This window comes from Aptenodytes patagonicus, chromosome 2 (assembly GCF_965638725.1).
Source record: "Aptenodytes patagonicus chromosome 2, bAptPat1.pri.cur, whole genome shotgun sequence".
NCBI classification, from domain to species: domain Eukaryota; kingdom Metazoa; phylum Chordata; class Aves; order Sphenisciformes; family Spheniscidae; genus Aptenodytes; species Aptenodytes patagonicus.
Genome location: NC_134950.1, coordinates 96057910 through 96083421, shown reverse-complemented (window position 1 = coordinate 96083421; position 25512 = coordinate 96057910). Strand labels below are relative to the sequence as shown.

At 37.4% G+C, this 25512-nt stretch overlaps 1 pseudogene across 1 annotated transcript; it reads left to right on the top strand.

The window, feature by feature from the left end:
• The first annotated feature begins 618 nt into the window (after positions 1-618).
• On the top strand, positions 619-24110 carry LOC143157277 (uncharacterized; annotated as a pseudogene). Its single transcript, XR_012994752.1, has 4 exons — positions 619-769; positions 15750-15863; positions 18835-18958; positions 23309-24110. The product of XR_012994752.1 is annotated as an uncharacterized LOC143157277 (transcript).
• Positions 24111-25512: the final 1402 nt, after the last annotated feature.

Sequence of the window (25512 nt, the reverse complement as noted above, 5' to 3'; positions counted from 1 at the left end):
CGGGAGAGGCCGCCGCTGCAGCCCGGGAGGGGGCTGCCAGGCGTTTCGGTGCGGGCTCTCCAGGGGCAGCTGGCGCGTCTCGTGAGGCGTCGCTCCGCTTAGTTTGCGTTTCCAGACTCCGTCCGACTGCACTGGGCTGCACAGAAAGGGGCGACGGGGCACTGGGGCGCTGGGCTGCGTTTAGGGTACGCTGGTAAATGGTTGCGGTCCGGAGGCCTCCGTGTATTAGCGGCGCAGGTTTCTCACCAGGGTTCGTTGCTTTGAGATTAATACCGCCTGTTTCCTAGCGGGAACTGCTACAAACTTAACACGAAGAATGACATAATATTATTAACCTGTAGTTCATTTTTAATTTCCACGAGAGATTTGAGTAATCATTTACGGCATCGTTTTTCTCCTGGCAAAACCCTCGTTCCTCTCAGATAGTCTTAAGATCTACAGACATCCCTGTGACTGGAATCTGAATCTAGATTTCATTGTGGCTTAGAGTTTTGATAAAAGACATTTGAAATCATAAAGTGGATTTTAACTGGTTTGTTTATTGTCTGTTACAGATTTACCTACCAGCAACTATGGAAGATGAATGAGTTTAAATACAAATACTGATGTGTTGCATCAATGAACCTGCATTGCCCTGAGGAAATAGCAGCATCCCAGTTGTATGCTGCTGTGCCTGAAGGTTTTGAAGCCCAGATTGCCCGCCTGGTGGAAATGTTTCTGGCGGAGTCATACAGATGCAAGCTCTGCCAGTTGACAAGCAGCATCAAAAGTAAGATCAGGACACACCTGGCTTATATGCATGAAACAGATCCAGCGTGTCAAATTTCAGGCTGTCCTAAAATGGACCAAGATGAAAATGAGTCATATAGCATGGGAGATGAAGCTAACCAAGAAAATAAAGAAAACGAAGAAAATCTTGCAAAAAAGATCTGTTTTATTACCTGTGTGTCAGATGCTTCAAAATATGAGTCCTCACTGTTGTGACATGAGCCCAAGCAGTCAGGGCAATAATCCTCACGCCTCTCACTCCTGTGAGTGAACACCTTGTTTGGAGAAGCAGCAGCTCATTTGCAGCTTGAGGAGCCCTGTTCTGCAGTGCCGACTTCTCTTTCATATTCCAAGAGCAAAGATGAAGCAGCAGCCCAGTCTGTGCATCTTGGCCTCTGTTGTATTTCCAGTGTTAGAACTCAGACCTTAGCTGGGGAGATGAAAACCCTTAAAGCCGAATCAAGGTGTAAAAAATTACAAAAATCAGAAGACAGCTAGATGTTGACAGTAAAGGGTTAGCTCATCCTGTGAAAGATGCTTGCGCTTTAAAGCTGGGTTCTGAGAGAGCGCAGCGTTTCTGCAACGTGTGTGATGTAGCAATGAAGTCGAAAGATACTCATAAAATCCATGAAAAGGGTCATGATGTGGATTGTGGCTTTAAATGCGTTTATTGTCCATGACTGAGTGGGACTTAATGGGAAATCATTTAAAATCACACAAGCGGATAAAAGAAACCTACCAGTGCCTCATCTGTGAAAGTGTTTTTATGTCACAAAGTGCCTGGAAAGTGCACAGAGACAGCCATCAGAGGAAAGCCCATCTCTTTCAGTGCACAATGCATTCATCATCTTTTGAAACTGAGCGGATAAGAAATCTTCATGTAGCTTGCCATTATCAGGATATGTTTAAATGTCCGCACAGTGATTTTACCAGTAAGTCAAGTTTTATTTTTTTTCCTCATACAGTTGCCTCAGCTATAAACTTCTCTGTGCACGTAACTTTATTTGGTCAATGCAAAATTTATTAGAGTTTCAGTATGAGCTGTAAATGCCATCATGAGAAGCTACAGTAAAACATCTTCATACTGGTTTAAACAAAGAAAATATACGAATTGCAAAAATTCTAAAAAGTGTTGTAAATATTCACTTTTTGATGATGTTCCTTCATTCTGCAAAATCCTGTCTCATTTTATATTGTGGACTCTGAGTATTTCTAGGAGCAGTTGACCGTCATATTCCACTAATTTCAGTATTATTAGCTTTTTAATGGCTCTGTAACATTACTGTAAAGATAATTCTATCAAGGTTAATGCTTTTTATCTCTAAGTTTTGTGACGCTGCTGATAGCTAAATATTATCTCCATTTATAAATGGAGGACCTTAGCAGAATAACATAATCTGTGTCTCTTAAATCACAAAAGGACATAATTCCAGTATTCCAGTCCTGTTCTCCTTTGCATTGACTACAAATGTTGCTTTTGTACCAAATGTACTTTATTTAAGCAAGGAGGGAAAAACGTAGAAATGTTTCTGTTACTAATTGCAGGTGTTTTACCCTCAATAAAGCCATGCATTTAGTGCTTACCTTCAAGTCTGTAGGTAACATCTTGAAAGATTTGCGTACAAAGGTAGTCTGGGCATTTTTCTGTTTAACCATTCAGTGTTGCAGGTGATTGCAGTGATCGACTGATTTTTAGCAAGGTTTCCACAGCTGCTACTGCTAATATAGACCAAATTCTTGCTGTCTGGGTTGAACTACTGATTTGGTTCTGATTGCTCAGTAAGGCCAGTGCAAAACCAGGTAATTTATGTGAAAGAAGATGATGGCTCACAGGAGTGCTCTGGAGTTTGTGGCAGTGGTCAGATAAGAAAAAAGGCAATGTTAGGAGCATTGGGGAATGTGGAATAACAGAGCTTCTTGTGATCTTAGTAGCTAGGCTGGGCATTGCATCTGTGTTGTGGCGTTGGTTTTGAAGGGTTTAGATTAGATTATGTGTTGTGCAGTCTAATTTCGAAGTCTTCTTTGTCTTTGGGATAGGTGGGGTTGTTCTGAGTTTTTACTGTTTAAAAGGGCAGGAGATAGAATTTTCATAGAAGGTTATTGCAGAATTTCTGCAGGAAAAGTGACTAAAAAAGGGTCATTTTTAGAACTAAAAGCAAAATGAGTATCTTTCTTGCTTCACAACGACATGCAGTGTCTCCACTTAATTGTATGCAACTGTAAGTCGACAACAAGGCTGCAGTCCAGTCTAACTTTTTCTCTAAGAGGTTGGGAAGGAGAGCACATAGACAGCTGAAATTCACAGTATTTCAAAGTAGAGATGGCTACAACAGTGAAAAGATTTATGGGTGCTTATACAAACAATGTTTTCTTAACTGAAAGGAGAACTGTTTTGTATTGACAAATTGTAAGTTGTCTCTTGAATGAGTAATTTCCTTCCTTGGGGGGGGGGGGGGGGGATAAAAAAATCTATCTCCCTTACAACTGTAGTGAGAAAACAACCTGAGACTAGGTTTTCTGGGATATGTTTTTGACAATTTCCATTACGTCTGGGGGCAGTGAATTTTGAAGATTATAACTTACCATTCGCTGTTATGTTAACATATGCAGAAAGTTTACTTAATGTTAGTTTCCTGTTGAAAAATTTAGTAGGTTAAATAATAACTTTTTAAGCTATTATGGAATTGTATATTATAGAATTGTAAATATTTTGCAGTTGTTTTGAATATTGTTTGCATTTTTGTGATAAATATGAGCAAAAGAAGCCTTTCTAAATATCTATTTGACACCATGCTAATTCCTATACATCTTTGAGGTGGAGAAGAAACATTAAAGAAATTGTGAGAAGTCTTCAGCTTGCTAGTGTTTTTCAGATGTTTCATTCCTTTAAAGGGAGTTTTACCATAACATTACAAAGAACTATTGTCTGCCAGTTTGTTATGCTTGTGGAGCTGATAAAACGTCTGCGAGAGCCTTCCAGCTTGCTATGGGGATAGTTTTTGAAATAAATTTTAACTGTAGCTTCTTAGCACCAAGCTTGAGTTTAACTTAATGTCAAGTTTTAGCTGTAATTGCTAACATTATTTGCTACAGTATGCTTGTTATAACTTTTAACCTACATGAAAGCCTAACTGATTAGTGGGAAAAAAAAAGTACAAATTGCTGAAATACTTCGGTGGAGTATGCTGAAGTTTCTTCTTAATTTCGTATTTAGGACAAAGCTATCAATTTGTTGTGCTGATTCTTGCATGTGATTACATGATGTTATTTGTTGTTTACTTGTATAAATTAAAACAGTTGTCAATACTTGTGTAGGCTGTATAGTGGCAGTTTACCATCAGCATCAGGGATAAAGAGGCAAAAGACCTGAAAGACTAATCACGCTGCCTGTCCTCATTTTTGGTCTTTGAATCTTAAACCTTGAAAAAGAGTTCAGAAATTGCTACAAAGTTGAGTGATTTTGTATTAAAACCTTCACAGGAAAGGGCTAGTGGTCTTGATTGCATTTCCCATTCAACAGAAATCCTCTATGCAAAACCCGCAACCTCCAACCATTACTTTCTCCAGACCAAATTTAGACTGTCAGCAGATGTGCTTAGAAGAAAATGGGCAAGTAAAGTGTATTGCATCTCACCCCTAAATATAATCCTTTGAAGCTTAGGTATTTTGATGATTCCTAAGTATCTGTTCCTTCAATATTTTTCATATGCTCCATAATTCACATCAAAATAACTCCACTGCAAGTATATATTTTGCTAACTCATTTTAAATTGTGGTTTGAAATCTTTGAGAACTGTTTGTTATCCTGGTTTTTTTTGTTCTGTTTTGACACTGGGGGAGGGGAGTGCATTGAGCATCCTTAGAACTGAGCTAACCTTGCTTTTGCTGCCAGAGCCCCCATGGTCAAATTGTGTCTTCATAATCAATAATTGTTCTTTCTTCTGAAATACTGTGCCTCTCAGCCAAATTCAGCCTCATATTGCTTTAATAAGCACAAAACACTTTAAACTACATAAGAGTTAAGTTTGAACTTTTATGTTAATAATTGTTTAGCGTGGAGAAATATCTGTCTTCTATTTTAAATTAATGCATTTAATGTGATTTTAACCTATTATAACAAACTGTGGCTTTTAGTACAGCTAAGGAATGGGTCAAGGTCTACAAGCATCTGCGCAACCATGGTTACAGTTTCAAACTGCATCCATGTACTGAATGTGAGAGATGCGAGAGACTTTTTTTCCAAATGTAGGTGGATTTTTTTTGTTTTTTTTTTTAACTTTTTTATTCCCCCCTCCCTCCCTTCAACAGGTCTCTTTCTTTTACTTTTTTTTTTAACTGCTTAGTTTGTAAAGCGCAACAAATGCTTTGTAAATACTGTAAACATGTATTGGATTTCTGATTAAATGTTTTACTTCTGTCTGCTTTTATAGAGTGGAGGTGAATTTCCCAGTGCTAAATATTTGCTTTATGCAAGTGTATGTACAAATAAATTTGTTTTAATTGGTGGAAGAAGGCTTTACCATTCATTAAGCTAGATTGAAACTGTGGTTTGAAGGGGGAAGAGGATTAGGGACTTCTTACAGTTTGCTTGAAGGCGCTAAACAAGGATCCTCATCTTCAAAGGCTGTTGGTGGCGGTGGGATGTAGCAGCTGCATTGAGCTCGCAGCTGAGCAGCTGTTCAGTAGGTAGAGGAGAAAAGAAGATGACGATGACACTCAGTGCAGGGAATCTGGATGCAGGATGAGATGCTTGGGGTTTGGATACGGCTTATTTTGATTTGAGTTTCTGATGGGCTTATTCTGGCAATTGATAATTGTTTGGTTAGATAACCAGTTGTCAGTTTAAAAGGAAATTCTTCTTTGTTAAGTTAGTAGCAGCAAGTTTATCTTCTTTCATCAGTCTTTCTTCATCTTAGTGAGAGCTTTATTTCCATCTGCAATAGGTAGAGATTCTTGCTTCATACAAGGAAGACTCTGTATTAACTCACAGTTTTATTGTTTTTTTGTTATCAAACTAGACCCTTCACTTGGGGGGGGGGGGGTGTTACTGTACTGCTTAAAACATCAAAGATGAAGGCTGCTTCATGTCTGAAGCTTTTCTGACTTCTGCTTTGTGTCAGTGTGACTGGAATAACACCAGAATTGTAATACTCTGAATGACAGCCAGACAGGTTCAATCTACAACTTAGGTCTTTTAGACCAAGAGTTTGGTCTCTTTCTGATTCCTTTTTTGACATTTAATGATGTCAAAAGTACACGTTGCAGTTCACAATGTTAGAAGTTCCAATTCCTCAGACCTTGACCTACAAAGTCCTAGACTTGTGGTTAGAACAGAGCTATGTGGAGAGACTTGTCCCTGCATCTGTGACTTCTGACTGCTGCCTTCGGTTAATCTCGTTAACTGACGCAGGATGAATCTGATGGGGAAATGTATAGCAGCCTATCAATCAATATATATTTACTCTAGTTCCATCAAATGAGCAATACTTACGGCTAACTTCAACACTTCTTGAATCCTAAAGCAACTTTCAAAGGACTCTATCCAGCTGTGCCTCTTGTGGGGTGAACAAAAGGAGGGGTGGGAGCTATGCATAGTTAAACCATCAAATTTGATTTTGTAATTTATTTTTTAATAATGGTAGAGGCTATACATCTCTAGCAGCAGTTCTTCTTCATGCTGATAAATATACTTTCCCCCAGATTATGTTAAAGAAGGCCCCTTCCTCTGAAAACAGAAATTAAATGAATTTGACCTATGCCTGCATATCTCTCACTTCTTCTATATTTTAACTGCTTACTTCTTATTTAGTGTTATAAAACCGCACTGCCTTTTTTTTACTGCTCTAGATGCTCTGCTTTGTTACCAATGTTGCTGTTTATTTAAAAGATACTGTTTTCACTTACCTGTTTTGCTTTTTTGTTTGTTTAAACTGTATTGGCTGAAATTTTTTATGTTGGTTCTTTGCCTCCAACTGATACTTTTCCTTTAAAAACAGATCAACCAAAATGATTCAACCAATTTTCTGGAATGCGTATGGGGGAAAACTATCTGTTCATAATGTTTTCAAGTGGAACCAGTAAGACTGTGGATACCTTTTATTTAAAAAGCCCTAATATTCCATGGCTTGCAGGAAAGATCTAAGCATTTTTCAGATGGTGTCTTCTGTTAGAATAGATGAAAGGCACACTCCTGATGCAAAAGTCTGTCGAGATTTGGCCTCTTCACAGCCTCTGAAAAATTCAATGAACAGTGAAGATACCTTACTGCAGGAAGCTAGTTGTGACAGACTGTTTTAGGGAGGCAGGGACAGGAACTAAGAAAACTTGCCAGTTTTCTTTGGTACCTGGCTGCAAAGGTTTTTAATTCTTTCATAGAGAGCATATAAAAAAACTTGGATACTAAAAAACAGTGGGGCTGGAAAACCTGTGAGAAGTTGCTAGAGGACGTGATGAGATGAGGAGATGAACTCAAGCAGAATTTGGCACATTAGGAAAACTGCCAGTGGGACAGGGCATAATGGGCAGAGAACAAAATAAAGTGGGGAGTCTTGGAGAATGAAAATCACTTGGGCAACAGGGTGGCCTGAAGTGGACAGAAAGGATTTAGAGTCTCAGATACGTGAACCAGCATTAATATAACAAGATACACAATCACTTCTGTTTACTATTGCTGTCATTACTCAAAACGGCAATTAATTCAAGCATCAGAGGTTTCTGGTGTATCTAAGGGTTTCAGCAATGCCAGTCGGCCCAGATATAATCCCCCATTGGGAAACCTGGAATTTATGTTTTAACTTCTCAGGCATTTTGTTTCAAAAAATAAAGCCTAAAACATGTTAAAGGTGTTTTTAAAAAACCCGCAAAAAATTTAAGGAAACTCACAATAAAGATTGCAAAGTCAAACACTCATCACCTGTGTGGGTGGTGTAAAATCTTCAATTGTCTGACTTGACTGTATACAAATTTTTTTTTCCCCCACATGATCCTTCCAAAATTCAGTTTGTAGAATGGGTAGTGCTTCATCAGCCTTGGTTTATTGTTTAGTGAGCATAGAGTATATACACAAAAAGCAATGAAATTAAGGTTACCAAGGCAACTTTAATTTTGGCAATTCCTAATTTTTATTTCTTGGCTTAGCAACCTTAATGAGCTGGGGGTTTGTTTGTTTTTTAATATAGGATTTATTTTGTGTTGTGGGAAATATGTTGGGAATCTACCTTAACATACTAAAATAAATTACCAAAAATGCCATCATCTTTAATGGTATGTGCTGTATGCTCTTAGTTACTAGGCTGTGAGACCATATAGTACGTTGCTATATAAAAGTTCATGTATTTCTTCCTTAGGTCATGTGACATCTAGACTGTTTAGGGTCACTGGCTTCAGCTCCGTCGTGACATCCTAACATACACTGTGTTGGTGGTGATGTATTGACCACTGAACCACTCTGAAGCATAGAGCTGGTGTACACTGCATGGAGGGTCAGGTAAGTGTTTGTTTATTCATAATACTGTCTTGAATATACCATCTCAAAAAAGCATAAGAAATTTAATTTTTTTTTTTTTAATGTGTAAATGATCATAAAATTGGCAATTTATTCTCCCTTCTCCCCCAGTCGCTAGAGGCTCCATAATCTGGCAGGGTTTGTAATCTGATGCTTGCTGTGCCGTCACATTAAAAGGAATTGGCAATTTAATACATACGGCTTGATGACATGTGGTGAGGAAAAATCTTTATTTTTTTTCTTCCTGTAAACAGCAGTGTGCTGAAATGTCTTACATTACCAAGCCCTTGTGGGGAGCATTTGATACATACTGCTTAAGCTGATGGATTTTACAAGTTGCCTTCAGAGTTGGTGCAACTGTTTTGAGATTGATTCATTTATATATAACAATTAACATCACCTTTTATATCTTGTTTGTAGGCTTTGGGAGGGAGTGTGCAAAAAGAGAATTTTTGGTACTTTGTTGCTAAAATAATTAACTCATACAAAAGCAGTAATATACAAACTATGTCAGGACCAAAAAGATTGAGTCCAATTAAGTGATTCTGTGCCAAATGATATTTTCTGTGGATTAAAGTATTCCCCTTGCTCTGAAACAAATACCGGCTATCTTCTCAATCATCTAATGGGCTTATTTAATTTTTTTCCTAGTCTTACAAAATATGCTATATATTAAAAGTGTATGCAGCACTGTGTTTTTTAAGTTTTTATTTTAGGTTGGAAATGGCTGTCATTTCACTGATCTTGATATTAGTCTTAACAACGTAATTAGAATTTTATGCTGTTTTAACAACAGTATAAGAAAGGAAACTTAATATTTGGATTTTCCTAGCATAAAAATAAATCAATTCCTTGCAACTTAATAGTTATATTATGTAAATATGTTGCTTGTTCATTATCTACATGTGTAATGATCGTTGGAAGTTTAGCTGAGGAAACTTAGAAAATACAACTATTTAAAATGTGCATTGTTAGATAAAGCTTTTGTATGATAAATACATTGTAATCTGGTAAACCCAAGGGAATCAGGTCAAATGAGAGTCCTGAAAATCACGGTTCTCCTTCCTGCTTTGTCACTTTTAAAAAACAGGGATATTTATTGTGGTGGTGAGTGTGTCACACACAGTAGTGACTTTCCAAATGCTATCATTTTTATCGTTATAATTTGTGCTTATTTCACTTTGTTTTTCTCTTTGTGCTGAGCAGCGCTGCGGCAATTTTATAATGAAAATGTGCATCCAAGAATGATAATCTGTACTTCTGGGGTGGGTGTGAATGGCAGTTAAACATTGCTGTAAGTCATCTGCCTATTCATTATATTTGCAATATGTGCAAAAGTAAAATAGAACAGTTCTTTCCTCAACATTACCTATATTTAACAACTTGGATCTAATTCTGCCCTACAGTTTAAAAAAACAAACAAACAAAAAACCAAAACCAAAAAAACCCAAACAAATGGCTTGTCTAGCTTTTTTTGGGAAGCTATTTTTTTCCCTTTGTGTGTGTGTGTTTCACAAATGTAACACAGAATGATCGGCAAAGTTTTTCTCCTCTGTTAGTGGACTGAATTATGAGGGTTACACGATCTCAAAAGTCCCTCTACAACTTTGTCTTTCACATGAAAGTATCTTACCTCAAATTCTTAAGTCTTTTCAGTCACTGACGGTAATGTAAAATATTGGTTGATACTGTATTTTGGGTTTCTTTTTGAATTAGTTTACTTATTTCTTAATTGGCAATCTAGAGCAGAGTTGAAAGAGCATATGGAAAATCACAGAACTTCTACAGCCCTTCTGTCTTCATTTTAGGATCAGGTACTCAAAACCAGACGTCAGATGAATGGACATCACAAACGAATCCATGAGAAAAAAAAACAAATGAAAAACAAATGAAAGAAGAAAGAAGGCTGAAGATAATCCTACGTGCTCCGATACAAAAGCAACTAGAAAGAACGATTCAAGTTAATTTGCATGTAGTACCAACGGTAGGTATGACCCATATTACAGCAAAACTTGCATTTTGTTACGCTCCAAGTACTTCTGTAGATGTTCATTACAGAACAATTGATAATGTGGCACACTTATTTATCTACTTACTTATTTTCACAAGAAAGTTGCCCACAGATAGCCTGAACAAAAATAAGGTACCCTACTCAAATAGCTGTCTTCTACTTGGTTTGTGATAGTACCGGTCTTTTGAATAAAGTAAGCAGGTGCTGATCAAAAGGTGTTTCTAAAGGTTTTTCTCTTACGTTTTGTTACAAGCAATAACAAAGGAGAGCCACTGAGATGTGCTCTTTGAAGAGCCGAGAGATGTGCTGTGAGACTTCTTGGAATTCTGCGCGTAAACTAGATGAAGAAACGGTGACAGTGTACAGCTTCCTTTGCAGTCATGGCTGCATTTCTAAGAGGCATATTTATTGAAGCACCATTTTTATCAGTTAATGCAAAATTCCACTTATCTGCAGTTCTAAGAGTTAACACTAAGACTTTGTCTGACCTCAAGTGCATCCTCTCTTCCAAAGAGAACCTGAGAAGGCATTTGATGCTTTTCTGTTATTGAGAAAAGATCTTTTTTTCTTTGATAAAGATGATAGTGATCTCTGGTAGCCACCCGTCCACGAGTTGACATCACGTGATATTCTAATAATAGTTTTTCTAGTATTTAGGTAGAGAAGTTAGCGTACATTCTGTTTCTCTAGGTTTCTTCTAAGTATGTGAGTTTGGTTTTGGGGATGTTTCGGGGGGATTTTTTTTTTGTTGCTGTTGTCTATGGCCATATGAATGTCTATTACATTATTAGAAAATATTTTCACAATAGACACCTTCAGTTTAACTAGAGAAATCACTTTCTGACTTTTAAAGTTGTGTATTATAATTAATTAATTCAAACTGTCAGTTTTTTCCCCAAATAGCTTCTTTACCCCACTGTTTTCTAGGACTGAAGTAATTGTCTATACCGAATCTGGATTTCCTGGTTTGAAGTAGTTACTGCTCATGTGGGAATAAATAAATACATGTTTTAGTAGCTTGCTGAAATTGGTGTAATAAAAAGAAAGAAAAAAAGGAATTTGTGTTTGGATAGTCAAAGGTCTGATTACTTGCTTTGCTAGTAGGTAGAGGGTAGACCAATGTGCTGATGATGTACCTTTCACATAGGCATTGGTCTTTTCTTTTTTTTTTTCTTTTTTAATTAAGTAGTCAGTTAACAAGCCTTGTCATAGTCAAAGCACGGTTCAGTCATTACAAATTTACAAAGCAGGTAGACAAGTTGCTCCCATGTTCACGGTGAGGTATTTTGAAATGATTTGTCTCAGTTTTAAAGAACTTGGAGAAGTATAAAGTTAAGCACTTTGCATCATTATGTCATTAAAACAGTTATTTTTGAACCAGTGGAGTATGGCAATCCAAATTTAGTCTGAGGTTATATATGAAATGTGTCATTATCTGATGAACGCATTACCTCTCTGTTTCGGAAGTAAAAAGAGCATTAATAGACTGGGTCTCTGGAGCTCTCCCTGGAACGATGTTTGTAATTACTGCAAAGATTAAGAACTTACTTGAACTTTTCATACTAGTTCTGACTTGAGTTTTGCTGTGCTATCTGTACAGCAAAGCAAACTTCATGTTAACGCTGTTTCTTTCTTACAGCCTCTTTGAAGGGCAAACTAACAAAACTAGCAATTAGCCATATTACCAGCCTGTGGCTGTCTCTTCTTTCCACCAACGGCCCTGACCCCATGGCAGAAGAGAATCTGTTGCGAATCGCAGCCAGTTCAGTTTTGTGTCCCGCAGCTTAGGTTGAATAGCTGATGGCGGAATGGCATGAAGATAATGCTGCTGTGCTGGCTGCGATTCTGAGCGCGCAGCCAGTGCTGCTACGCAGAGCTCCAGAGTGCCAAAGCAAGTAGCCTCATTTTCTCTTCTTCCCGGAATCGTGTCTCATTATGCCTAGATTAAGACTCATTTGGGAAATATATTTTAGAGTCTATTGATACTTTAAAGTTAAAACTTAAAATAAAAAGCTTTTAAACTGAAAAAGATCTGCTGTCAAAAGGTTGAGTTATCAGAGAAGTGTCGGTAAGGGTATGCAGGGAGTGTCTGTTTTTCCGGCTGTCTTGTGGTGCTTTTTCTGTTTTGTTTTTCCCCAGAAGGGGGCAGCAAATGAACAACATCACACTGGCTTTTACTTTTCAGATGCTTTTTCAGTGTTCCTCTTTGCCTGTAAACATCACTGCAGACTACCTACTGATGTTAGAGTTTAAAATGATGATTTCTACCTAATTTATTTGCTACAAGGATAGCTGGAAGGTATGAATTGGAAGTCTTCATTCTTTTCAGTATTAGGCGGTAGAATTTATTTAGTAAAATCTATTTCAAGTTTATGAAAAAGGCAGTTCTATATGAAGGTTTAAGATCTTTATGAGTATGGCATTAGGTGCGTGTATATTTTAAAGGATAAAATAGCGGAACAACTGAACCCCATGATGTTATTAGTTAACATCACCTGAGTCTTGCTTATGTCTTTCAAATACTTATTTTTCTGTATTTCAAGTTAAATTAATGTAATACTACAATTCAAAATAATGTTCTCTTGGCCATTTTTCTCCCATCAGAAAATAAAACAGAATACACTAGATATAGCGATGCTTTTAATTCACGTATTAATTAATACATTCATGTACAAGGTCGGGTTGTGCATTCTGCTGACGGTGCATGCGAGTTAAAGGCCTCAATTCACAGGGAATACTAGTGATACTAAAGAATATAACCAAATTTTATTGTCTTATTTCAGCCACAAAGTACAGTTTTATCATCTAAAACTTTATGGAGGTGTACCATATTACTGATTTGGAGTATTGTTTTTTTTTTTTAATGACTATATGGGAAAATGGTGATTAATACCCATCATTGTGAATTTCTTGAAAGCATGTGGCCATAATTCTGTTTAAGTTACAGATCAAGTAGTTAGCAAGGAGCTACAGAGAGAGGGCAGTCTAACCTTTTCAGCTGCTGAGTTTTATCCAATAGTTTATATAAAGAAGTGAAAATCATAGTGGCATCTGTGAAGACCAGCTGCCTATAGTTGGTGTTCAAAAGCTAACTGGGAAGAATGAAACTGATTCCTAACAAGGCAGATTTATTGATAGTCCTGCCTGACTGTTTCATTAAAATCTTGTGTTATAATGCATGTGGGACCTTAATGGAGCCTAAAACTTGATCAAGAGTACTCAAGACCCTTTGGTCTTAATGGGTTGGAATTTCCCACTGTCTCAAACACACCTTATTTACAGCTGAAGGATGAAAGATTAAATCATCCATATTAAAATTCCAGGTTCCTTTGGACTTTCGCTCCTTAACTTAGAAGATTGAACCAACACTCCTAGTAACAGTGTCGTCTTTCTTTTCTCCTTAAAGAAGAAAGAAGTTGTCAGTATTTGTGGGGAGTTTGCACCACAAGCGCTGCATAAGATAGGCACTGTCCGCAATATTATCAGAATTCTGAAATCTGCATTTAAAGCTATTACATGTGCTGGAAGTAGGCAGCTATGCTTACATGTTTTTTAAGGAGTAATTCAAATAGCTAGAAGATCCGAATAGCTCTACTTTTCTACAAAGCATTTAATCCCCTAACAAAGAGAGGTTGTTCTGTTATGTCATTGTGAAAGACATGTCCTTTAAATGTATAAAAAGTACAGTTTTAATTCTGGTTTCCATGAGTAGAAACGGTAACAAAGAACATTTTCCCTGTTTGTGAATTGGCATGTTATGCCTTTGAACTACTGTACTTGTATTGGATTCACAAAGATATTGCAGAAATTAGCCCCTGCTTTTTTGGTGTCTGCTTCATAACTCTAAAAATGTTCTGTCTGTCCTGTAGGAGTTTAGAATCTAGATCTTTGACAAATTTTTTTTGTGATGGTTTTCCCTCTTGAAAGACCACAAATGTTTAGGGAAGAGGAGAAAAATTAATACAAAGAGTTATTCAGAATGGCACAGCTTGCCTTTCAGAGTTGGCTTTCATTTTGAAGCCTGCTGTTTAAGTCCCAGATTTTTCCATATAGGCTTTCACACGTTCTATGCATCGAACACTTCAGCAGCTCCCCTGAGTACTTAAGTTCCCTCGTGCAAGTTAAGGGCTTTTATTCTTTGAGCAACGTAAGCTTTATTTCTCCGGTGCAAGAAAGTGTTAATCCGCACAAGTAACTGAGGATTAAATCCTCTTTTGCATCTTTCTTGTTTTGAATACTGTTGCATAAAATAACAGATGTATGATTCACTCTTAATTCAGAATTAGCAGGAATACTCTTACCAGTAGAAGTCTTGAGTAGAATATAAACTAATTTCGTTGTTTTCTAAAATACTTTGTTTTCAAAATAGTAGGACTTTAGTTACCTTCGCAAATGTGTCATGAAAATAGCTATGTCTTCATTATGGAGTGTTTAAAGAATGAGTAAGCCTGTTTATTACATCTAACATGTGAATGTAGTGTGTGTATTTGGAAATAGTATTTACTTAGTAATTAATTATTTACAGATATGATTCAAAAGGACATTGTTTCCTTTTGCTGAGTGCTGATCAATAGTCTGGATAGAGATGTAAGCACTTTTTAAACCTGCTATAGTTGACTTCCACAGGACAAGGATTTTAAAGTTGTTCTTTGCTTATATATCTCCCTTTGAAATTATTGTATGTTACAGATGTGACTTTACAGCATTATAGACTTGTTTGTGAATTTAGGAAGCACTCATTGTTTACCTGTTGTTGCTGAGTTTTGAGGAACTTTAAGTGCTTAAGGCATAGAGTTAAATGGTTTTGAGGTATCCTAAGCGTGGTGTGGGTAAGAATCTGGAAAATCAAGGAATTTGGAACAGCAGATCTGTGATCTGTGTAGGCCTTTTCAAATGTTTTACAATTTTGTTCCCTAGGAATCCTCTCTTTGTATACAAGCACACATATAATTTTCATATGCATTATTTTTCCTTCTAAATAAATTCCACTTGCTGGCCTGAAAGAGTAGCACGTCATGCAATTGAGAAAGTAGAATCTGTCTTTTTCATCCAGACAAAAAAATTCTAGAAGACTTAGGTGGACCATTCAAACATCAAAATACAACAATCGAATATAATCATGTTGCATTACGCAGCATTGGCTGCTAGTAAATTACTCAACACAGCAAAGTATGTCATTCTGGGAATATAAATAAATAGTTGAAAGATAATAAAATAATAACTGAAGTACTTGGTTGTAGATGGGTCTGATAGGAATCTTTGTGCTCTCATCCCTCCCATAATGATGTCAGTCTTTCCTAACTAATAGCTTTAAACAGTCATGATAAAAGGCATTAAAAGCCTAAATTAACACAGTAACTGAGAAATGTCATCCCTTCAGACCACTTACACAGGAAGAATAGATGATGATTTTCCAGCTGTGACAAGGTTCGTTTCCTTTCTGACAGGAAGCCGCCTTATAGTTAGCTCTGCAGAAACACATGGGAACGCATGCTGGCATCAAAGCCTTCCACTGCCGGCACTGCGAATGCAAAACAAGGCTCAAGGCCTCTCTGACACAGCATATGTTAATGCATACAGGTGGATTATATGTATGTCGTCTTTGTGTTACCACTTAGATAAACTGCTTAGGGAGGAAAAAAAAAAGGTACTGTATGGTTGAATATTGAATGCTGTGTAGGAGTGCTTCTTTCGTGCTGTGAAAAGGACTTTTAGAGAAAAGGGGTATTTTTTTACCTATTGGTAGTTCTCCCTCTTGCGATGAATGTGCAAAAACCAAACACTCTGATCCTGATTTAACAAACAGGCAAATTTTTAACTTAAATGTTTTTTGTGACATTGAGGGATATTGATCGTTAAGGATATGTTTGATTTGCCTTCCTGAATATGGGTATATTTACAGAGATCCTGGTTTAGGATCTATATTCAGAAGACACCTATGTAAAGGTATACATACTGCAAAGACAAGGACAGCTTATGACCCTGGCTCGTTAACTGAGAAGCATGCCTTTGCTAGTTCAGATGGTTACGGACTTCAACCAGTTCATAAATTTTTGTTCCGTACTGGTACTCCATGGCCAGGAAAGAATGGGAACGTCTGCTCAAAACTTTTTAAATCAACTTGCACATATTGGCATATTTCAGGATTTTTAATATAAGAGATTGTTGTTTGTCCACCTTGGCTACATTCCCTTTCATTTTCTGGAAAGCTTCCTGCTTCAGTTTTCTGTTTTAAAGTTTAATGTTGAACCTCTATCAAAGGCCCAGCCTCTCTGTGACTGATGCTCTGGGGTTCTTTCTGTCTTGGTCAAGTGATTTGTTTACATAGACTTTGCGTTGCCATGGTTATATTAAGTCGATCAGGCTGCCAAAAAAGGCACTTGCATTAGAAATTCTGAATTTACACAGAAGAACGTACTTTGTATCACTGTCTGCCTGGAACTGTTGGATCTGTTCCATCTTGTTGGTATTTAAAAAGTGAAGCCTTTCTCCTTTTTTCTGAACCGAGCATTTTACAGGATTAGAAAATAAGTTTAACTGAATGAATAGGATGGGAACGTGCTATGTTGCATTAATGGCCTTCTGAAACCTGCCACTTGATGTGTGCAGTGAGTGGGTGGACAGGACAGTGGGGAGCCAATTAGCTGCTTGTGATAATATTTAAATAAATCCGCTTGCGGAGAATTCGTCCTATAGGACCTGGCAGCGTAGTGAATAGGGAATATCCGCCTGTGTCCACACTGGCAAAATTAACTTTTCAGCGAGTTGAAGAAACGGAATACTCTTGCAGTGGTTTGGCAGGTGTGCAGCCCTCCGACGCTTGAGCGACGTGGGGGGTGCTCCATCCCGCAGCGTTGGAGCCATGGCGTCACCCACAGCAGCGGAGGAGAGTAGGCAGATGTCTGGCAGGAAACATAGGTGTGAAGGGGGCTGATAGACGTCTCGTGCTACTGGGACAGATGGCTCTCAATCTCATTCATTCTCAATCTCTGTGGTGGCAAGTATGCCATGTCTTCAAAGACAGACATTTGCTCTGTTCTTAGCTTCTGTAGAAGGCAACTGACAAGGCTTCAAAAGGTACAGGAAAAGGAGGGTGATACCCAAAGAAAAGATAACCGACTTCTCCTAGGAGGCTGGCTAGGCACTGTGGCCAGGCACTGTTAATGATATTCAGGTGCATAAGTAGACAAGTGACCAAAAACATGCAAAATAAATTAAACTTTCGCAAAAAATGAACAAAATAAGTCACTGTCTAGAAGAAGGATTGCAAATCCAGAACTGCCTCCTATTCCTTGTTCTGCAGCTGACCTGTTATGTAACCTACAGCAAACATATTTAATGAGTTCTAGGAAGCTGCTTATTAGCTATGAAAATGTAATTTATTATCTAGATATCAAGCCATTGACAACTGCCCCTGAAAATGTCATCAGCTTCTTCCTGTTTGCTTCCCCATTGATAGCTGGGGGTAAACATAAAAAAATGCTTTGATTTCCACATCATGCTGACTATGCAGTGATCACACAATGTGATATCACCTGCATTAATTCTTAAAAGATAACACTAATAAAACTGGAGCTGGAGAGTTACTTGTAATGACGTTGGTGTGAAATGCTGTCTTGAGGAGAATTATTACTATACCAGGGTTGGTGTTAGGACTTAGATTCTTAAAATATGTTCACTTTTCATTCTAACTCAAATGTATTTATTTGTTTGGTTTGTGTTTTGATTTTTGACTGCCAAAATGAAAATAGGTTTGCCTATTTGGGGGTTGCACCAAATGACCTCCAGAGATTCCAATCAACCTTGACCATTCTGTGATTCTGTTTCTTTTTTTTCTTTTTTTTAGTCAGTGGTTTCTGGTTAGGTTTGTTTCAGGTTCTCCACTGTAAGGCTAATATTTCAGAATTTTAGTACATCAGAAAAACTTGAAGATAAATGTTGTAAATTAGAAATTGTCAGTGGGAATGTAGATGAAAGGGGAGGCTAGTCCTTTAAGAATGTACCTCTCAATGGTTTTGTTATTGAAAGTCATTGTTTTCCTTTGTGTTTGTGACCTAAATGTTGTCCTTGTTGTCTTTACAGAAAACTCTTTGTGTGTTTTCTTCATTAAGCTAAAATGACTTTCCCTTAATGTCATTTCCTTTTGCTTCTTGAAAGTTTACCGTTCTGCTACATTTCCCCTTTCTGAGTTGTTTGTTTTTAATTGGTGACATAGAGTACTCTGAGAGTTGGCCCTCTGAACTTTGATTCAGAAAAAAAGATCAAAACTAAATTTGGAAATCATTCTGGCCAGTTTTTCTTGATTGGACTTCTGGTAGAAGCCAAATGTAGATGCAGTAGGTCTCCTACTGGTAAAACAGACTGTAACCTTTAGCTGTCTAGACCATTATCTAAGATCATGCTTCATTAGCAACAAGATCATGTGAAAGATGAGCTGTGGCTTTGAGGATGTAAATGCTAATCCACTGACATTCTTTTGAATTCCCCACACGACTTTGTGTTCCCATAGAAGATACTACATCCTTTGTATTTGCTTTCCATTTCCTGGTAGGTGAGAAGCCTTTCAAATGTGAGATCTGCTCTTACGCCTCCATTGATGCAAGGTCTCTGCAGCAGCACTTCCCAACAGGTGCTAGTGAGAGGCCCTACAAATGTTGACTCTGTTCATATAGTTGGTAAGTGTAAATAATCCCTCTGTTGGACAAATCCTGTAAATCTGTTGGCTTTTAAAAAAACAACAACAAAACCCCACACTTTAAGGTATGTGCTCCAACCCATTAATAAAAGCCAAGTCAATCATTTAAATATATTCCTGTTGGGAGCTTGGCTCTATGAAGGCTTTTTTGTTTAAAGAGATTGCTTTCCATCCCCTCTTTACAGCTTTTTCTGTATATAACTAATGCATAGACTGTGCTGGCAGAAGTATGGAACGCTAATGTGATAAATACAAAAATATCCCGTAGAAGGTGGTGATAGTATCTGTGTGTGCGTGAAGAGGTGCTGGGACAAGTGACGTATAAAAACAAAAATGCGTTCATTCACTAACTGTATGTCTTAATTTGCTGTATTAGGTACACCATGCTGCTTTTTCACACTGATTTTGTCTCCAGCTTTGCTTGTAGTGTTTTGATTCCACCCTCCCACCCCCACCGACTGAGGAAATGATCACGTTTCTGAGAGTGCTAACACATTTCATTTTGCAGTGCTGGCAGAGTGTGTCATGTGATGAGTGGGAGCATTAGCTAGTTTTAGTAAAGCCTAAGTACATGTTGAAAGTATGTACTTAGCAGCCTTAGAGGCTGTTTAAATGCTAAATTCTTGTATGTTTAAACTCTGTACACTAAATGATGTACTGTTTGCTTTGGTTTTTTTTAAACTCAAAAGGTTTAAACCAAGATAAGCTAATGTCCACAAGTCACTTTCTTGAGGTATGCAGTGATTGGTGGAGAGATGGCTTGATTAGTTTTGGTTTTTTACTTATGTGGGGGAAAGCTTAATTTACTCTGTTTCTTTATCTGTCATAATAAAGGTAATTCTGATTACAAAACTAGTGCTCCTTCTGGAGAGTCTTTTGATGCCAGAATTAAAATCTGGAAATGTATCTATCAAAAGTGATAAGATACCTTGAGCTTAAAGTAAGTTCCTTCTTCACCAAGAGCTTTTCAGTATCTGGTAATGGAATAGCAGGGAAAAAGGCTTTTTCCTAATTTTTATGGCAGCTGTGTAAAAATGCAGAATTGTAAACACGGGCAGCAGAAAATAGCAGTTGGAAAATTTGAGGGGAACGGTAGTGGTGAACTCCAGACTACAGAACGGAACACTGGTAACCTATTACTCTTTATGCATTACTGTAGTAAGCACAAGAAATCCAGTTTCCTCTCCTATCAGATGAGCTTTAGTTATGGGATACAGCTAAGCGTGACAGGGGACTGTCATTAAATCCTGTACTACTAAAAATCTGTTTTTTTAATAAACCATCCTGTAATACCTGTCATAGTATTTTGTCTCTTTTTGCAGTATTACTTTACAAGCATATACTTTTTCATTTATTTGTAATAGGTCAGCCCTACTTACAGGGATCAAAGATTTTATTGCTTGCAAATTAACAATGTGCCTCCTTCCACCAGCCTAGTTTGCCCTGTTAGCTGCACATTAGCTGTCATAATATAAACACTTGCATGCTTAACTTTTGCTGTGGAACTAGTTCCATTTGAAGTTAATAGGATTGTTCTTTAATAAGTTAAAAACTTATTATATAATGAGAGTCTATGAGATGAGGAAGTGAATGTTTTAACCAGAGTCTGTAAGAGTAAATGATAACACTGTCTGGAAGTATTCTTTTCTTGTATGTAAAATTTATACTTAAAAAAATGCTTAGTTCCTGTCTGCAGAGCAGTAACTGCAAATGCCTGCATAGTGTTCCCGACCTAAATAGTTTGGATGTTTGAAATTGCCACTTGTGAAACAGTTTGCCTGAATTGGGTAAATACAGTAAGGTTGGGGTTTTTTTCTTAAGTAATCTATTTCAGGTCTGTAATAGTCTTTAAGATTTTTAAGCACACTAGAATATAACACCCTCTATTTCTGAAATTGTATCAAAAATACAACAAAACGTAGGAATACAAAAGAAGGAAGAAAGAAAGAAAAAAAACCAAACCAAAAACCCAAGCAAACCCAACCCTTTTCCAGTCCCCAAGCATATACTTTACACCCACATAGAACCCATTGACTGATTCAGTGGGCTGTATTCAAAAGTGAGGTGTAAAAGGGTAGAAATCACACATGAGCACGCAGATCTGAGTGTAAGCAAGACTAAGGATGGCATAACTGCAGGGATGAAATATACAGAAAAGTGTTATCTCTAAACTTTTCCAGTATTCTGATTTAGTTTGTGAATTAATATATACTGTTTACTGGTACTCAACTAGAAAAGAGTTTCATTATTCAAGCTCTCACCCGTTAAGATTATTTGTGCTTTGAGTTTACCAGAGACACTGAATGAAAAATAAGATAGTGAAATCTGCAGTGGCAACTGCTCATCAAAATTCAGGATTACAGTGCATTTAATTTTAAAGTGCATCTCTGTGTGTATTGATACACATACACACACATAAATATATATACATAATGAACTCAAGACTTAAAATGTGTATGTAACTGTGTATGTAAACTGCTGTTTACAACACGTAGAGTCCCTTTACTTTAAGGCTTTTGTCATATCAAGAGCTCAGAGCTATATAGAAAGAGAGATGTAAATTTGCTTGAGATACCTGCCTTGCTTAGTGACTGTGAAGAGTCAGATGACTGCTTCTGATGGCACAGAATCCGACAGGTTCACGTTTTTGGTAGTTTTGCTGTAAAAGACTGCAAGAGGATTTCCTCAAAGTTGTGTGTTCCTGGTGATGATACAGATAGGGATTTAAAGAGTTCTGAGCTGCTTTAATAAGAATGTATGGGAAAATATTTCATCTTTTGTGTAAATCTTAGCTTGAAACCCCAAGTTTTTCTATGCCTGTGTAGTAAAATGTTTTCTGACATGCCAGGTCAACCAATTACATTTTTTGTTAGGTGTGAGTGGAAAGGAGGGTTAAGGTATACTTACCTGATTAAGCATACTTTAAGTCCAGTCTTTTGCTTGTTGCATTGCTATAAATAACACCACCACCTAAGTACCCCAACCCTGAATATAGAAAACCTGTAAATATTTGCAGCACCAGCCAAGACGTTTTTAAACTGGTATGGTGTATACATTACTGAGTCCAAGAATTAATTTCAGCCAACTTAGTCGGTTGTTTAATCTGACGTCTCTGTGGATCCCCTTCTGTACTCAATGGAGAATGATGGGCATTCCCACAAGACATCTTAATTTCATATGAGACATTACTTAAATATGTGGGCTAATTCGCACCTGTTAGGGTTACTTACTGCCTGCCTACAGGTAACTTTACAGAGGAAATCTAGAAGGTAATACGCCTGTTGGCTAACATTATGTAGGATGAATCCTACTGTAGGTGATTGTTTTAATTTTCCTAGCTCATAGGGCTGCAAATAGTTCTTGCCAAAATAAACAGATCCTCAATATGTGTTTAAGGGAAACCTTAAATTCAGAGAAGCTTGCATTACAAATTGGTAAGTTTTGAAACCTGATTGAGGTTAGGTAACAAGTGCTGAGACTAACCTGCAAGTCTCAATCTGGATTCTCTTATAGCCTGTATGCAGTTGTATTCTAAGTTGGCCTTGTTCAGGGGAAGTGCCAAAACCCAAAGGTTTAGATCCTATATTTGGTATTCCCTGAATCTGAAAAAAATGAGGTTTTGATTAGGACCAGATGGTAATTCCACTGTCTCAGGGCAGGACTTAGACCCATAGTAAGTATGTAGCAGACATCATATTTTAATACAGAATGAATCCTTGACAGTATTTGTGTTATGGCTAAGTTCTTTATTTTGAGATATATCCCTTTGTCATAATGGAAAATAGGTAGAATGAAGTGACAAATGCAAGGTCAAAATTTTTCAGTATATTCAGAGTGGTTTGCAGTTTTCACTATGCTGAGCTGGAATTACATGCAGATTCACATGCTTATGCAAATGTGTGCATCTGTGGTGTGTGTGGCTGCATGCTGGTGCAATTGTACCCTAAGGTTGTAAATGCGTAAAAAGTAAATTGGGACACGTGCTTGTAAGAGTTTAGATTTTTAACGCCTGTACAGAGGTTTTATTTTCAAAGAACAGATATATCCACAGGTACACAACTGACACTAAAATAGAAATATTGCTGAAAACATGGTGCAAACTCCACTAACTTACTCCAGTGGTAGGGGGGGGAAAAAAAATGTGTTCTGTTCTAGCTCTGCCACTGGACAGAGCTATGAGATCTTGCTAGGGATGACTTATCCCCTGACCTACTGTTTGGCTATTTTGGATTTGTGAACATTCCAGCTAGAGGCTGGCTGCCTGTGTTTGTGCAGTGCTCACTGCTACTGATGGTACTAATGACTGATACATTTTTAATTTTTTTTACAGCATTCAGAAGAAGCGCTTGGACTTTCACATATGCCGACATCACACTGGTGAGGCATTTGGCTGTAGTTTTTGCTGCTATTCTTCCCCTGACAAACAACTTTTCCGAAAACACGTTAAGAAATATCACCTGGGTTCAGGAACCTCATTAACCAGTTCCCAGCCCACCTTTACCCTCAAATCACTTCCTGTGGAACATTAGGTTCTTCACGCTTAAACTTCCACCAGAGCATCCCGGCAAATAAAGAAGCTGTTGGCATTGTCGGACTTTTGTGCTGAAAGCCAGGGGTTATCGGGAAGAAAAGAAGAAGAGGAGAAGAGGTCCTTATGTGGCAATTGGAAGCACTTAGGATGGTCTTCCCAAAAAGCTTGGTGTGCGTTATTGTAGAGGTGGTAACTCCAATGTGCTGAGAGGAGCGTGGAGATTTATGTTGCATAAGGGGTGGACATGTTGATTTTTGTTCTGGTTACCTCTCGCTGATATATTCCGCTTACTTACAAATGAAGAGTTTGACATTTCAAGGCAGAATCCGTTGAAATGTACCATAGCTGACAGTGAACCCTGCAGGTGGTTTCTGTACTACATCTTTCATTTTTAATACAGGTCCCTATATAAAACAGTAAATGATTCAAGAAAATCTACTGATGGCATAGCACTCATAATATGGTAAAAAAAAATCCATTAAATTTCTTCATGGTTATTTTGTATAACAGAATGTGTCTATTATCATAAGCTAATCCAGTGTTGAAGTAAAAATAGAAACTATTGAAATATGATATCAAATAAACTTGACTTGAAAATTCAGTGACTAAAAACATCTGTACCTTATTTAGCCAAATAGAAATTGCTCACTTTAAAAAAAGATTAAATTAGAAGAATGGAATGTTTTCTAATTTTAGGCTTAGAGGACTGGTTTTACTCTAAGACTCCACATTTATTCTTTGACTATGGTGGTTTTGTGGAGTCTGTTATTAGCTATGAATGTTACTCAGGAAATATAACTCTTGCTAAAAATAAAAAAACTAACATCACAGCTTCCTACCAGACAGAAACAAATAGTGACTGAAGTGTGCCTACACTGTTCCCTTAAACACAGTTGTAAAGAATATACTACTTCAACAGGATAAACGTTTCCCTTCAGGTGAGTTTTAGATTTCTTGATTTACAGGAAAATGATAGTAAGAGTTATGTGGAGAGTAGCTGCTGGCAAATTGTAGGTTGGATCTTCATTAAAGAATTAGAGAAACCTTTTTCAGGGAAGAAAATGCTTATACTGTTAGAAACTGATGAGCATCACAGACTTCATCTTCCTCTTGTACAGTTGGAACAGAAAAGGCTGGAAATGCATACCAAACATAAACGCTTGGTTCCTCGTCATCTGGAAGTATAATAGTTGGACATTTGCAACTGAGCACATACGTAATTACTAATGGGAAGTATTTTCTTTCCTTAATACAATTTACATTGCAGCATTTTAGCTTGTTTGTACAACAGTCTGATGGTTCTTTAACTTGACATTGCTTGAATGGTAGGTACTCATTTACGACAACAGCACTGCTTTACTCTGAAGGATTCCAGCAGCTTTCCGCTAACTTTGCATTGGGGAAATATTTTGGTCCTTGTTGATGTCAGGCCCAGAGGATGTTGACTTAACATGTTGGGTTTTTAATAGCATTTAGTGGTAGCAAAAGATGTGAACTGCGGAGGGGCTGTAGATATGTGGAATTTAATTAACCAAACTGGAATTTAGCCAAAACTCAGATCAACAGTTCCAATCTTGCAAAAAGCGCAAGGGGAATTCTAATAATTGGTAAGTGAACTGAGCGTTCATTTTGATGTCACCTTGACAATTGTGGTGTAAGCAATCTAGTATCTACTATTTTACAGAATTTATTCAGTAATATTGTGAAGGATGGTCTATACCACTTACTAAATTACTAGTAATTACGAGAGATTACTGCTGGCAGCATTCTATCCTGTTTTCACGTCTTTCATATAAGCACCAAGCTCAACCTTAGCATTTGAGAACAGGCAAGAGTACAGCTTGGAGTAGTAGAGCTGCAGGCGTAGCATGGTGCAGTTGTATGCCCACTAGAATTTTTAATGTGCTGGGGTTTTTTTTTCCCATTTTTTTCCCCACTATTGTTAGTGCAGGCTGTATAATAGGCCTGATAAGTTAATTAGGAATGGGATCTTGAATATAAAA